This window comes from Dermacentor albipictus, unplaced genomic scaffold (genome assembly GCF_038994185.2).
Source record: "Dermacentor albipictus isolate Rhodes 1998 colony unplaced genomic scaffold, USDA_Dalb.pri_finalv2 scaffold_44, whole genome shotgun sequence".
Taxonomy (NCBI): domain Eukaryota; kingdom Metazoa; phylum Arthropoda; class Arachnida; order Ixodida; family Ixodidae; genus Dermacentor; species Dermacentor albipictus.
The window spans coordinates 1,012,844-1,028,925 of record NW_027225598.1 but is presented as its reverse complement, the minus strand read 5'-3'; positions in this window follow the sequence as shown (position 1 = coordinate 1,028,925).

Genomic DNA, 16,082 nt, shown 5'->3' with positions numbered 1-16,082 from the left:
TGCCTTCTGTTGTGTTTGCAAAATTCTAATGTGCATGAAATATCTGTATGCATGAAATTCACCCATCAAATGCGAGAATTTCATACCCTAGTTTCATGCCGCTATGCGCACATTTACAATGCTAACCAATTATTTACCTTCATCTCTAGATAAGAAGTTTTAATATGGGAAGCAAAAGGCCAGGGCGAATATTTGTGTCTTCGTTCAACATAACGTTTCAATTAACATTCATTTTTCTAATAAAGTATGAGAAGAATTTACTGAGTGCGCCAAATCTTCCCGCATGAGCTCTGTTGCCCTAGCTACCAATTAATTTGTCAAGGCAAAATGATAAGCCTGAGTTGCTTAGCTTCTCAATTTTGACTAAAAATTTTGTAATGAAACTTGGCTATCTTGTGAAAGCTGCAACCAGTTCACAGCCAGTAATACCCTGTGATCCTCTCTGAGGTACAGCACTGCCTGGGAAGGGCAGTGATTTTTTACATCGCTGGAAATTGTTTTATAGCAAAGCCATGACTCGAATCCCGGAATTTTCTCGTCTCCGTCGATAGAAAAAAACATTTCATGAATTTTGAAGTGAAAGTTTCTGTCTTCTTTAGAATGACGCATACAACATACAGCACAGGAATTGTTTCAATAAAGAAAAATTACAGAAAAAAGCATTGAAACAAAATGATTGATGATAATACGCGGGCGAACAATGCAAAGTCCGTAGCATTCCTCCGCATGTGTTCTCGGTAAGACAGCTGCTACGTAAGTTGCCACAGCAACAACAGAGTACGCAGTGGGGAGGGACGTCACTAGCCCGGTAACAAGGGGAAGCAAGTAGCGCTCCTTGCATACGTTTCTCGACTGCGGGTGCATATGCTGCCGTGGCGCCGGCACCCTACGAAGCCTTTCATATAAAAAATGTCAAAAGCAGTTTGCAGGTTGCTTTCCACAGCTTCGCTGATCAACCACCTTCACAAAGTACATCGGCCTACTGTTTTTCTTCATGATATGAATAATGTCTTTTGATGTTGTAAAGTTACCCCGTTACCAGTTTTCGCATTAGGTACTGGTTGCAAAAATCAGCTTAACTGCGCAATAAATGTAACCGGCAATGGCAGGAACGTCCAGTGGCATTAGTATAGAGACTGCACACGCAATAATATGAAAGTAAATATTAAAGAGAGTATACAAGGGACGCATAACCAGTTTCAGTGAGCTGAAGTAGAGTGCGAAAAGAGGTACAGGCTCTTCCAGCCAACCAGAAGAGCTTTCTTAGTATGTGCGTCTGATATCCCTCTAGGCGATTCAAACAGCCAAAATTCAGCTTATATCGGTGCAACACTTCACTTGTGCTATGAGGTTGTCATTACAAAAACAACCAATGAATTAGTACTTCAAATTTTACATTATAAGAAGCGCAAAAGAAAACGAAACTTAAAGAAGGTACCCATATGCTTGATGGGCACTAGAAATCAAGTGAAGGATTTAATGACGAAGGAAGAGCAATGCACGCACTTGCGCATACTTTTCCCTTTGCGTGCAAGGTGACGGAAGGGGTGCTTACACATTTGCCAAACTAAATCCACAGCGTGAACTATTAAGAGACAGGTTAAGGGAGAAGACGGCACATAGCCCCGTGTTCAGTTTTTTTCTTGTGCCCTATCATGTGTATTAGTGGCTCGTGGCCTGATATTAGCCATGCTTCCATACCAACTCGCCCATTTTTCACTTATGACGACATTTGTAAGTTTGGTTGCTAATGCACAAGGGCTCGAAGATTTTGCTAGCTTGATCGTTCCAAAGCTCCAAAGGAAGTGGACGCCCTGGATTCAGGCATGCACGAGCCCTGCCGGAAGTGATCTGCCAGATGTCCGCCCCCCGCGAATGATTTTACAGCTGAGCGATGGTGTCTAAATCTTTCATTGGCGCATCGGCCGGTCTGGCCGTATCCTGTACACCACGCCTACTCTACACTCCTGGAAACGTGTAGTGTGCTATGTTGTGCAGCTGGGCTTGGCAGCACCATTCTCAATATTAAACATATGTGCAACTCACCTCGCGCCGAGGAAAACACCAGGATGCCGCCTTTCTCACCCACCTTCTTGATCCGGTGGGCAGGTCATCAACGTATGGCCCAAGACACAAGCCACACCTTTTTGGTTTCTAGCTGAATGTGACATGTCTGGCTTCCTCAAATCGCTTCTTTAATCAGTCTTCCTGCTATAGAAGCCAATAATTCTACGGAAAAGACACAATTGCGCAGGTGAAGCACTTGGAGGCTGCATCATGTGGCTGCATGAAACCTGATGGCCACAAGAGTTTTAGAGAGTACTGTGCATGCAGTTTTTGCAATACCCCTTTTCAATATCTTGGATTGGGCCTAATTTTAGCTATGAACTAGTTGTTTGGACTGTGGATGGTACCTTCAGCACAGCTGACCGTCATGCAAATGCATATCGATAAACTGGAGGCGTCCCTCTTCAATTACTGAAAGGTGTATTCAATCCCTTTGCCACAAGAATAAAAAAAACACCAAATACTTTGTCCACAGACTTCTCTAAATGATTAAGCAGCACATCCGCTAGGATAATTAAGTAATCATAAACATATCTAAGAATGTGTAAAACCTTAGTTCCGCATAGGGTGTCAAGGTATGCGGAAATACGTTTTTATAAATGTCGCCAATGCCTGAGAAATACATGATCCAAGAAAAATACCCTTTTTCTCAAGGACAGGAGAGTGGTCTACCCATTTTATCGGACAGCAGCAGTGCTAAGATATTTTTTTGAAAAATTCAATGCTTTCCCAAGCGTGAAAGCTGGCGCTAGTAAGCAGTAATCTAGATATAACTGATTCAACGCCTTGTGAAAGAACTCTTCGTTCGTCAACACTCTGGGTTGAGAAAAAAGAAATTAGCGCTACTGGTGTCTCATAAGTGGATTCGTGATGCTTCTTAAGGTAGTCTTCTTGGAGACAACTCAATTAGCAGTTTCAAAAAATTTCCTGCCCCTCAAGGGCTCACGAAAAGAATAATGAAGTAAGCTTTGGCTCTGTGTGATGATATGAACTTCCAAAGCCCCAATAAGACCATACGTGGTGCAAAAAAGGATCTCCTGAATATGTCTTTCTCTGTAAAAAAGCGCAAAGAGGGGAATTATTTAGGACGATTGTGAATTAAAAAGCCTTATGGCAAGGAACTTTCTCTGGATCCCTACAAAAACATTCAATGCTACTTCAAGTGTCTAGCCCTTACATCTTCACCAATTCGGAGAGTGTCTTAGAATACCTTTCCAAGTATGAGTATCCTCTGCAGCCTCTATAAGCTTTTCCCGTGATGTAGTGCATGATTTCTATTAATCCACAAAGACAGCATTCTTGCACTGTCCGTAAAGCCTTGATGACCGTGCACCTGCGGCTCTTAAAGATTTTACGGATTCTACTTGTCAGTGGCTGCCCTATGGCAGTGCCATAAGTACACGGAGAATACTACTGCATAAAAAAAATGGGGCCAGCAGGTGCAATGTAGGTGTCCTTTCTTCAGTGTCACTTAAGCTCACAAATGTGCAGGTTGGTAAACAACGCCGGCAGTCAAGGTACCTGCACTAAGGAGCACGGCACCCGCTTTGTTAGCTACAATGTGGGGTTAGTACACAAGATTCCACTTCCCTGTACAAATGGCTATATTCTACAAACAGGCAGGTGCCTGAATGATCGGCTTAGGGAACTCCGGAATGCAGTAAGCGCTCTAGCAGGCGCTGGCCACTTGGCTGACTACTGCCGATGGTTCATTCATAAATGTTCCCGCCTTTTCATAAGACGCAAGTGCTCAGACAGATCACAAAGCAGTGAGATAGGGAAATGTTTCAGGCCTCTTGCATTTCGAAATCTGCTGATAATCTGTAAGCGTTCCATCACTGGCACTCACTGATAAAGGAGTGTTGTACCTTGAGAAGAACATGGTGAATGCTTTGTAGTGGCTTGTTGTGGGAACCTGCCGGATTTGTGGCGCATTTGGTTTGTAGTGGCAGCAGCTCGGCCTCGCATCACAATAACGCAGACGTTCCCGTCTACACGAGGCTGCTGCCGGTGGCACGCGTCGGCACGGGCTAGCTTTCGAAGATATTAGAAAAATGCTACGCTAAGAGATCGGTCGTGTTCGTTTGCTCTCTCTCTCTTAAGGCCAAGATTCCACCGGTCTACGTGGTCGCTTGTCGCCACAGGTTGTTCCCTACGTGGCATGTTCCTTTATGCATGTCCCTTCGCAGTGAGAAAGTTTTCAAAATTTCGGCCTTCATGTTTTTGATGAAGATTTACATGGTACGGTTGCATATGACGTTTTTTTTTTAAACCCTCCACACTGATGGCGTTGAGGTTCCGGCCTCGGCACTGGCGTCGCGCACACTACGTTGACGTTTAGCAGCAAGGAATGCCAAAACATCCATTTCCGCTTCTTTAACTACCGTCGCAGTCCTGTGCCACTTTCTTGTGAAGCTACCCGTCTCGCAAAGGACATGGTACGTTCTAAGTATTGCTGATGGACTAGGGCATCCTCCACAATGCCACATCCGGAATAGCTTGACTGCCTTCCTCTGGTCGCCCTGGGCCAACTCTATTGGCAGGTTCATTTCAGCCTTCTGAACATTCGCGAAGAGAACGACTGTTTTCTTGAAGATCATGTCACTGGCGTGGTACCGTTGAGATATCCCGTTATTATCTACGCATTGACACGTCAAGCGAAAATGATTTAGGTAATTGGAAACAGCATATGCTGCACGTACCAGCATATGCTGGACCGCCAGAACGGACATAAACTGCGCAAGGTCTATGACATAGACTGCGCAAGGTTTGCTTCGGTTGCTAAATAAAACAAAATGAACATGCGTCCCGGGCGTTCCTATTTGCAGAACAAGTTCAGTGCGGAAAATTACAGTCTGAAGTGTGCCTTCAAGGTTTCCCGGCTTCGAAAATCCCTCCCCCCCACCCGCCCGTACAGTTCTGCTACGCTCAACCAATGCCTTAGCAGCTTATTCCCATGATGCCGCGACCATCACATAGCGTGAAGCCCTGTATCGAGCTGCCACCGCCAATAGGCGAGAAAGTTACATTTTCCGAAGGAAACTAATAATCACTTTTTAGAGCTTGTGATAACAGAGCACAAGCTCCTCTAAGTGATTTGTAGTTATAAGTTATTCAGATAAGAAACAATCCTAACGTGTAGTTTAGTTTTCGAATTTTCGAAGCATTAAATAAGGTGGTAGAATCTTTTCAGGTTATACAGCTTTCTCACTAGCAGAAGCAAAGTTTAAACAAGACTGATCAAGGTGTGATTTTAGCAATTACCGGCAGCTAGACGAACGCACATATTTCACTGTTCGTAATACCGCAAAAATTGAATGCATAGAATAACGTCTATCTGGCTGTTTCAGTACATACTTTACCGCTAGTTTTTTTGTCTGGAGACATGCCTATTTGAAATTATGTGTTAGCGTAGTTGAACGAAAAATTTGTGCACAGGGTAAAGGTGAGAGGCACGTAAGATCATGGAAGGTTTTTGAGCTGCCATGTCTGGTAATTTGTCCAAACATGGTTGGTAACGTTGATTATCTATTTGACAGGAAGCACATGCCTCTCGCCTCATGTCGCAGCACATTCCTTGTCGCAGATAGCAGACGACGCCCATTTTTATGTTAGTTTAACCTTTCCTTTACTATGCATCGTTTCTACGCATTGCACAGCAGGTCTCAGTCACCGCTGGAATTTGCTGCGATCGACTTTGCTGGTGCAGTGCCCGCAGGAACAATATGCTTCACGGTGAACCCTGCCCTTATATTTTTTATTCAGTAGCTTTGACGCGGAGGCGCCAGCTTCATAGCGTTTGACCCTTATTGTCTTGAGTGCACTGCAGGGATTCTTACAGAACGGGGCTAGATACTTCATCGCCCACTCAGATGGCTGGATCCTGGGAATGCTGTCGGTGGGGAGCTGTGCAACAACCGTAGGGTCTATGACTGTGAGAATATGCTTGATTGAAATGAAGCACAGAAATGAAAAAGAAAGATCAATGCGAGAAAGTGAAACAAAATCTTACATTTTTTTCGGCACCATTTCCGTGAACGGTGCATTTCACTCGATAAAATATGTATTCTCGCTATTGCAAAAAAAAAAGAATAATGCTCCTGGATAACAGTACAGATTTATCATTGAAAATTGCGCAATACTGTGGCGACGCAAGTGCTGACATTATGAGCTGTATAACGGCACACCGGATGTGAATAGTATTCTTCCAGAATCGGCATTGAGTATTGAGATGTGCAATGTCCGTCTTTAATACCACTCAGTTGAATTGCTTCAACATTACACCTAGTCCGTTGCGCCTGGTCAATGTTTATTTAGCCGGCAACACCCGCCGCGGTTGCTCAGTGGCTATGGTGTTAGGCTGCTGGGCACAAGGTGGCAGGATCGTATCCCGGCCACGGCGGCCGCATCTCGATGGGGGCGAAATGCGAAAACACCAGCGTACTTAGATTTAGGTGCACGTTATTGAACTCCAGGTGGTCGAAATTTCCGGAGTCCTCCACTACGACGCACCTCATAATCAGAAAGTTGTTTTGACACGTAAAACCCCATATTTTAATTTAAATTTTGCCGGCAACAGTACCTGCACCAACGTGATATGCGCTTTGGACCTTATATTGTGCTCTCACTGCGGCGAGGGTGTGTATTTGCGAAACGGCACGAACTCTGCTGGAGATTGTTGCATAAATTATCAACGTACTATGCCGCACGTAGCTAGGAACTCGAATAAATGACGATGGAAGCAATTCGATGCTTGCCGAAATGTTCGTAGGGTTGCACGACAGTCCCCAATATGTAAACATTAAAGATGAATTCCCCGAGAGTAGGCAGTTTTGCTGAATATGACGCTGGCGATGTGCGGGCACTCTTCTGAACTGCTTTTACGCTGAAATAGGTTCCTTGGTATGTGTTAACAGTTATTCACCACCCTTCAATGACCCTGTTTCACGCCATCTTGGGTCAATTCGTATGTGCCACTGGTTTTGTGCCACCGCAGACCGACACAAAAAAACATTAGGTTTTACTTGTACTGGGCGGAATCAAACCCGTGTCGCATGTACTAACACAGTCTTATTTAAATGTATATTTACATATGCATTACGGGCGAACTACGTGGCGGCTTCTTCGCAGCACGTTAAGTGGGAATCGCGAGAGATGAACATGGCTAGATAGAATCCTGATACAAAATTATGTGTGCTGCTACAACAGGGTCTGTCGATGAAAGTCGCTTAATGTGGCTTTAATGTCAAAACTCAATGAGAGATAAGTTCTGTCGAATTTTGAACCACAGAAAATAAACAAATAGCTCTAAAACGAGGCCTAAAGCTTGGTTCTAATCTCTTGGAGACTCAATTGACAAAAGCTCCTGATAAGAGAACGTACAAAAGATGTTCCTGCATGGAAGCATGACTCGGAACGCGGCTGACGTAGAGATCACCATTCAAAAACAATCAAAAGCTAGCACCATTGAGGTAAGACTGGAGGACTGCCGTCTGTCGCAGAGGACGCCCTCTGAATAACTACGTAGTTTGACATCCGTCATCACTGTCAGTGTCCAGCTATCGAGAACTTCTTATTCTTTTTTCTAGGCTCAATGAAACAATACATTCCCGCTGCACGACACAGCCGAAGGAAGAGAAAGCAGAGGTATGCGCGAGGAGCTGACTGTAGCCTGTTCGCTTTGCATGACCACCCTGTCCCTCGCTCTACGCTAACCATCTATCATCTTGTAAACAAAGCCATACAATCCGTAAGAATATCATAAATCACAGGTAAAGATGCAGCGAAGCAGAACTGCCACACGAAACACGTTGACGCATGAGGTGAGTATGACGCACTTGTGTGAGCGCTTTTTTTTTTTCTTCTTTCTTCGTGTTGCCGCCAAATTCCTCCCCATAATTTCTACAACCGTTTAGTGGGTATTAATGTACGGAAACAATCTCAACTGCAGCTTTCGACGGTTTTTCAGAAGAAACAGTGCCACTGTTTCTGTATCTGCTCTCGTCTTAAGAAAACGTTTCAAAGTAACAGGGCACTTCTTCTAAAAGAGCTGTCTTGCCAGTATTGTCACAAGATCTCACGCGAAACTCAATATATTCCGATACAGTTTTGCCAGCGCTTTCGTTCTACCTATTGGCGATAGTGTTTCGTCATATTCAAGGTAAAATATATAATATACGGGGGTTTATGTGCAGAAACAACTACATTATTTTGAAGCACACTGTAGCAGGGAACTCCGGAATAAGTTCGACTACCCGGGGTTCTTTATTCCACATCCACTGCATGGTACACGGGCGTTTTGGCCTCTCGCACCTATCGAAATGTGGGCGCCGCGCCTGGGATTCGATCCTGCGCCTTCGGGCTTAGGTGCGCAACGCCGCAGCCCATACGCCATCGTTGCTAGTCTGTATATGCATATGAAAGTTACTCTGAACATGTAGGAAAGGCACTCGTTGTATTTGTTAGTTGCATTGTTGCGGTAGCTGATAATTTCTTGTTTTGTTGTGATTAGACATACGTACTGTACCGCTTGCATTACATAAGAAATATTGAAGATTTTAGCTTATGCAGTGTAACTTTATATTGGAAAAGCAAAGCTAAACTCTTCTTACTATAAATATTGAGCTTTAAACATAACACATTCGGGGCTCAGCGCTAAAGGTATCTGAATAATGGATATTACGATGAATAAGAACTTGGTACAAGATTTTTGTTTTCATAGTAACTGCAGAGTGGTTCACCTTCTGAAAATATTTTACTGATTCTTCTAGCCTTCAGTAAACGTCACTAAATATCTTCTTTCAGTTTCGAAATTCTGCGAATAATATAAAGCTTCGATAAGAATCAAACTATTGAGCGTTGGAATGCGAAGTTGTAAAATCCCGAATAGTAGCTTATATTTCGGTGAAATTTATTTGCTTGTGTAGTCTTCTTTCGACACTAGGCTTGCCTGCGATGGGGCCAGGGTGTGTGACACGCCACATAAGTTTACGCAAGCTCGATTTCAGCCTGCGTGTAGAGCACTGAACCCTGCTTTTTACGGGTGTCGTCGAGAGCACATGATGGCAATCACCGGCACCTGTTGACCAAGCTTTAGCAGTGAAAATAATAAGTGTGCTTTCTAAGTTGATGAAGTAAACTTTCAGGGCTCTGAAAACTGCCAGCTACGGGTGATGTAAAATTATGTTGCACTCAGGAGATAAGGGTGAGCAATTTTTATAATTCTCCCGGAGGTGACTTTATCTTTGCATTGTCAAGACTGAAGTGACTGCTCTAGTGCGTATTGCTTAACGCTTATACAAATGTTGGAATCTCGCAGACTATCTAAGAATAGTGAAGACACAATAGACTGGGTGGAGCATTAGTACAATGTGCACAGTTTCTTGATATATAAGGTAAAGTAGGTTCATTAGGGTGCATAGAGCTTTTTCAAAATCCTACAATATTTTGAAGTTATGGGAAGAATTGCAGCACTTCCTAGTAACGAATACTAACTCCTTCATTGGCCTCATTCTCCTCACTCATACTTTGAGTATATTTTTAAAGGAGTCCTCTACAACATGATGACATTTTACGTGAACCCAGTTGAAATTTACCAGAAACACATCACAGGCCGCTTCCATATAGTCTTTGAAGCCATGCGTACCAATCTGCTGCAGCTTTGTATTTGTCCCCTCTGGCAGCTTGTGCAATGCGACTAAGTAGAAAGAAACATCATAGCGCCGGCACAGCGTAAAAGCACGTCCGAGGCTGCAGTTTAAACATGGCGGATATGGCATATATATGGCATACTCTTGCTGATAAATTTCAGAAATGATAGAGAACATATTGACGGATGTTTTTTGTTTATACTAGTCCCCTTCTGATGCAATACTGCCGTAAGAAACACCTAATAACTTCTTTACGAGCAAGCTGTACAACTGGATTGTGTCCCCTTTACGAGAAGCCTTCCAATAGGGTGTGCCTCATAATACACAGGGAAATCGTTTTTTTTTTGTCCACTTGAGCTTGTTTGATATTTTGAATGTCTGACACCCTTACCTGAAAGGGACACACTCGCACGCTAAAAACCTAAAAGAAACAAAAACTATGTGAACATTGCTGGAGGCCCTAAATTTCACAACTATTTTTCTTCTGATGCGAAAAGCCTGACACATTATTCGTGCACACAGGTGGTGGCGCTGTTCTATAACGCATAGCTCAAACGGAGTCAAATTTTACCTAACTCTCGGCGTTAAGAGAGGCATAGCTCGACAGTATCCTTTTCGATAAAAATGGGAGTTTCTGCTTTTGAGAGAGCGCACTGAGTCATATTCGGTGCATCCCATCAAACTGGAATCTCCGTTTAAAAGTACTTATGACGACAACACGTATGCCGTTTTCTCGAAGCAATTCCATGCTTGCTCGGGTATGGCGTTCGACAACCATGGTCCGAAAATCACGTGAAGAAATTCGGGCCAGCGCGACTGAGGTATTTGCACCCACCCCCTTTGAGCACGGCGGGCTCATTGCGAGCAACGAGTCAGTCCGATTGCGAGCTTAGATACCTATCTATGTCATAACTTAAGCATGTGAGCTTTCTCATACATCAATAAATGTGTCACTTTGCTTTGTTATTGTTGTGTAGATTAAAGAAGCCACTACCCAATCATGCGTAAGCGGCGAGCGCAGATGGCACCATTCGCACCAGCATGACGCAATTAGTGGTAAATTTAGCCTTGTGGATGATATTCACAAAACACTAGCTTACCAGTACTTTTTCCACTTGAGCAGCAATGGTGTCGCTTGAGAGAGCTCACGATGCAAGACTATTTCTAGTTTATCAAACCCAATCTGGTGAATACCAAGAGATATAAGGCCTACAAGTGTACAATTGGTTGCAGGAATTTCACATTTGCTCGGTTCCCCTGCATTCAACCCTTACGGTCCATAAATCAATTGAATAGGCTCAGCCAACCAAGCAGAATGATATCCCACCCCCTTGAAGCTCCACTGTGATTGCGAGCGCGGGATCTTGAGCCAAGCGCTGGAGCCCGAACCATCGACGAGTGCGGCGCGCTCGAGCTGTGCGGAGCATTCTCGGGCCCCACCAATCGGATATCATGTCCATGCTGCCCAAAAACCCACCGAGGAATAAAGGGGCCCACAATAAGCGAGAATGACAGAAAAAAAAACAGTTCCTTCCAAGAAAACAGTCTTCTTCATGCGCGTAACTTAACAGATTCACCAGTTCAACATATATCTCCCAATTAGCATCGGATAGGTGACATACCAGGTAGATCAGCCTTCTTTTTCCCTTTTTGGACGTGGTAGTTTCAAGGCGAGTACACATGGTGTCTTAGAGCTTGTGATATATTTAGTTTCGCTTCGGCAACAATGTGTGACGGTTTTGTGTCTACTTAACGGTTACTTGTAACAGCGCTTAAGCAACACTGCTACGTTTATTGCGAGAAGACTTCTTTACGCCTTGTTTCTCTACGACGTGTTATATTAAAAACATGTTATAGGCAGAATGACAGAATAAAAAGACTAAATAAAGCGTGAAAATTAATTTGCCCGCATGCATGGTATGTGTAAAGAGAATGAAAAATTTCAGCTTCCTGCCATGTATAAGTTACCATCTAATTTCATATACAGAACAAGCGATTTCTCTTTTGTATATAAACCAATTTAATGCAGAAATAAATGAAGTCAAAAAAGCTGACACGACACTTTGGGTGCGGCTAATGCTTAGCCGAAAGGAATTCGCTTCCTAATTTTATCAATTTAAAACATTCAGTGTTCTTTTTTCATGGTCTGATTAGAAAACAAGGGCGAAGCTCGGCATCTGGAAACATTGGTATGCTCTCAGATATCGAAAACCATGGCGCAACTGGCTCTAACACCAGTCGTTGTGTTATGTTATATTCAAATTATAGTAGCAGGCATATTTGTGAAGCTAATAAGGGGTTCCTGGTATTAGATCACTATGGTAACGGTTATGACATGTGGGAAGGCTAGCGGCGCTTAAGACAATTTCCGGGTACCTTGTGCTCGACGTATTTCTACGCACAGTTTAGCTCTCCGAATCGAGCTGTAGGCCAAATTCTGAGACACTTTCTTTGGCAGGTGAATATACTTCTCAGAACATCACGCCGGTAGAATATTGACTTGCTAGCAAACATTTATTTGGGACCATTTTTTTTACCCTCTGCATTTTAGTTCTTGTGTGGCCTGCTATTCCTTAAGGAAATAGCGTTGTGCTGTTTCTTTTTCGGGGGGGGGGGAGGAGGGGAAGGGTGTTGTTTCTCTTCCAGTGTTTGTTCCAACCTGTGGTCACAAATACACCTTCTACATCGGAAGGAAAATGCATCGATAGCCCAAATTGTCCGATGAAAATCTAAAGTGAAAACACACGCTCAATCGCAACAAGAACGAGAACAATGTCCAACACCATGCATCAGGGCTTCGTGACTTAAAGGCCGCTTGCTGAGCAGCGCTTATTCCACAAATAGCAAAAAAGGTAGAGGCCGACTCAGCAGATATACGTTCTCTTCAATGTTTATTCGTTTATCACGACATGCCATGCATTTTGCTACCACGTGCTTTTTGAGTGAATAAAAACAAGAAGCAACCAGCAAATTTTATATTGACTGAAATGTTCAAATCCTTCTCTTGCCTGAGTAAAGTATTCGCATATTTTACGGCGTGTATCAGTAAAGCCGCCCTTATTGCAACGCCCAAAATGGATTTGGATTTCTTGTATTCGGGTACTAAATGCGACTTGATGCAACATCCCGAAGGAAGACCAATGCAAATCATATTAGCTTCAGGTGAAAAGCTTACATTTGCACTTTGTTTTCACTGAAAGACACCAGATGCATCCAGTCGTTTTTAGTATTTTTTGGGGGGCCTCCGTCTGAAGCTCAGCACAGCGCAGCAGCAAACCAAAACTAAACAACTTTCGAGTGTTTTGGCAACAAGGTTTGCCCTTCGCACACGGCTATGGAATATAGCGAATTTCTTTATATGGATACATAAAACGCATGTTCATTTTCTTTGGGCCTAACCCATTCTCTATAATAAATGCTCAACAGATGTACTTAAGAAATCACTAGTAGACAGTTACATTCAATAAGCAGTAGACAACAGTGACAATATTGCACAATGACATACTTAGGTCTCCAGGGTTTGCTCTAGTATTACATTTACCAAAAACGACAAACTTTCTAACTGAGCCCCCCAGCCCAGCCACGAAAAAAGCGTAATGCCTTGTATATGCACAAAAATTCATAATTTGCAGTCATATTTTATCAAGGGGATCGTAGCTAATTAAAGGCGTTCATCGATAAGAAACAAGTTAACGCAAACAAAGAGAACATAACAAATAGAATACCAATATACATACAAAGCGATCCTCAAAACATGCACGGGGAAGCTCATAGTTGGGGTGCGCCAATTGAACTTTGGGGTCGGGTCACCTTGAAATTTCGAGATGGGTAAACTTGAAATTGTGGGGTGGGCTAAATTCAAATCTAGGGTTGGGTCAGCTGAGTTTTGGATGTGGGCCAACTTAAATGAGAGGGTAAGCCAACTTAAATTAGGGGGTAAGATAAATTGTAGTTTGTGGGCGGCGCAACCTGAATTTGGGGGCCAAGTTAAATTGGGGATGAGGCAACTAAAATTTGGTGGTAGGCCAACATGGAATTATTGGGTGGGTAAAGGTAAATTTAAGCATGGTGCAACTTGAAATCGGGGTTGAGCCAAAATACTTTTGGGGGTGTGCGACTTAAACATTATGAAAAGCCCAGTTGATATCTGGGGTTCGGCCAAATTATATTTGACGGTAGGCCTACTCAAATTTGGAGGTAATTCAACTTGAACTCTTCGCGTAGGGCAACTTCAGATTTCGGGCTGGCGCAAGTCCAATTGAATGCTGCTGAGCGTCCTTTGAGCGATGAACAGCTTGTGGGCAAGCTAGCGCATGGAGAAGCTTGGCGTGTTTTCATTGGGCCTTAACGAGACAAAGTCAGGACGCAGGCAAGAGCTTGCATGGACAAGGAACGCGTGCTTAATACAGGCTTGAGAGAGCTACAGCGAGGGAGACATGGAGTCGCAGCGATGCACTCTCCCCTCACACTATGCCTCACGCAATACTGCAGCAGCAGTTCTCTTTAGACCAGTGTGCTCCTTCGAGGCGCGCTCGTACCTGGCGCTCCTGTTCAAATGGTACGATTGCATTGAAGGGTGCTGAAGAACTTTTATTGCTCTCAATAGAGAAGCACATTGAGGTATGCAGGAGTTGGTGCTAAAGGGCTTGGGCCTTACAAAAATTAGGTGGGAGTAGCGTCGGCCACTACCCTAGCGCGATCGACCAATGACATTTAGGCCTGCAGGTCGTATCAGCCGAGCAGAGTCACCGCCCAGTCCTACCGAAAAGTGTTGGGGTTATGAAAAATAGGCGAGGTATATAAAGTTGAATAATTTATCGTAGTTACACTTTCGGTTTCATCTGTGTTAGTTTTCGAGGAGTGGTTCTTTGCCTGCCAAGTTTTATCCTTTGGGCTTGATGGCCAATTTTTTTCCAACCTTTCACACTTTGATGACCTTTCTTATTCTATGTATAACTCACATACATGCATTGTTGTATGTGCCTCTTAAACCGATTAGCCTTCCTGCGGTAAATTACTGGTATTAGGAGAAGAAAGGGGGTTAACCGAGGGTCCCGATGGTATTAGGAGGAATGGTTTTCGATCTACCTATCTGTCGGTCTGCATATCTATTTATATACGAGGGCAAATCAGAAAGTCTTTGTTCCTATTTTTGTTATCCAAAATAAGGTACACACAGGTAAGTACAAAAATAGATACTATTTTATATACCTTACACTATTTTTACAAATATTCTGCACACCGGTTGCAACACTAATGTATTATTGCAGCTCTAAATTTAAGATGCCCCTGTAGTACTCGTATAATAGTCCGCCTGATTGTAGAACCAACGTTTGTCTGCTGTCTTGGCTTCATCATTGCACGTAAATTACTATTCTGCCAGAAACTTCTTCAGCGAGACACATTTCCCCATACGTGGGCTGCAATTCCCTGCCGCTTTCGAAGTGCGTTCGTCCCTGGCTCCATAGAAAACGCACCGCACTTCCTTACTCGTACGCCGTGGACGTGGCAAGCTCAACCGCCATCTATGGATGGACGGATGTATGGATGCTTGAGCCTCCCTCTTCAAATAGAGCGGTGGGTAGCGCCACCACGTGCTTGTCATCTTGCCTAATCTCCTACCTACGTTTAAAAATAAAGAAAAACGAACAAGCGAAAAAGAAAAACTGAATTCCCAGCATCAACCAGTCTTGATCACATTAGGGAACTCTGTTTTACAGCGAATGCTCTATATGACTAACCTTCCGTAGCTTTTTCGGCGTCTGTCAACAGAAAAAAATGTCATCGGCGTTGAACCTGGTGATAATCCAGAAAGGGTCCAAAGTCAATGTCACGTACCCCTATGAGCTCGGGAACCTGTAACGCGCCCTTGAATTTCATACGTGGGCCGACCCCGAAGATATTGAAATATTTAGCGGACCGGCAGCTTAGGCCAAGCAGGCGTTAAGCAATCACCATACGTGGGTCGATCACGATGATAATGCAATTCCGAAAGACCCGTGGCAAAAGTGATGCAGGCGTTAATTCCATCGTATACGTGGGCCGATTCATAAGGTAGGGCAAATCCGGGACGACCTATGGCGGAGGGGAAGCAGGCCTTAAGCGCTCCCCATACGTGGGCCGATCCCGAAAATCGATCCCAAAAAGTCATGCGAAGATATGATAATCCGCTGCCCAGAATCGACGACGCTCTCGGCTGCTTGGAAGGAGAAGAGTTATTTTCCTCTTTGTACCTTTGATCTGGGTACTGGCAGGTCCCTATGAATAAACCTGGCCCTCCTAAGACTGTTTTTGTAACCCCAGACGGTCAACGTAAGTTTGATGTAATGCCCTTCGGCCTTTGTAATGCGCCTGCCACCTTCCAAC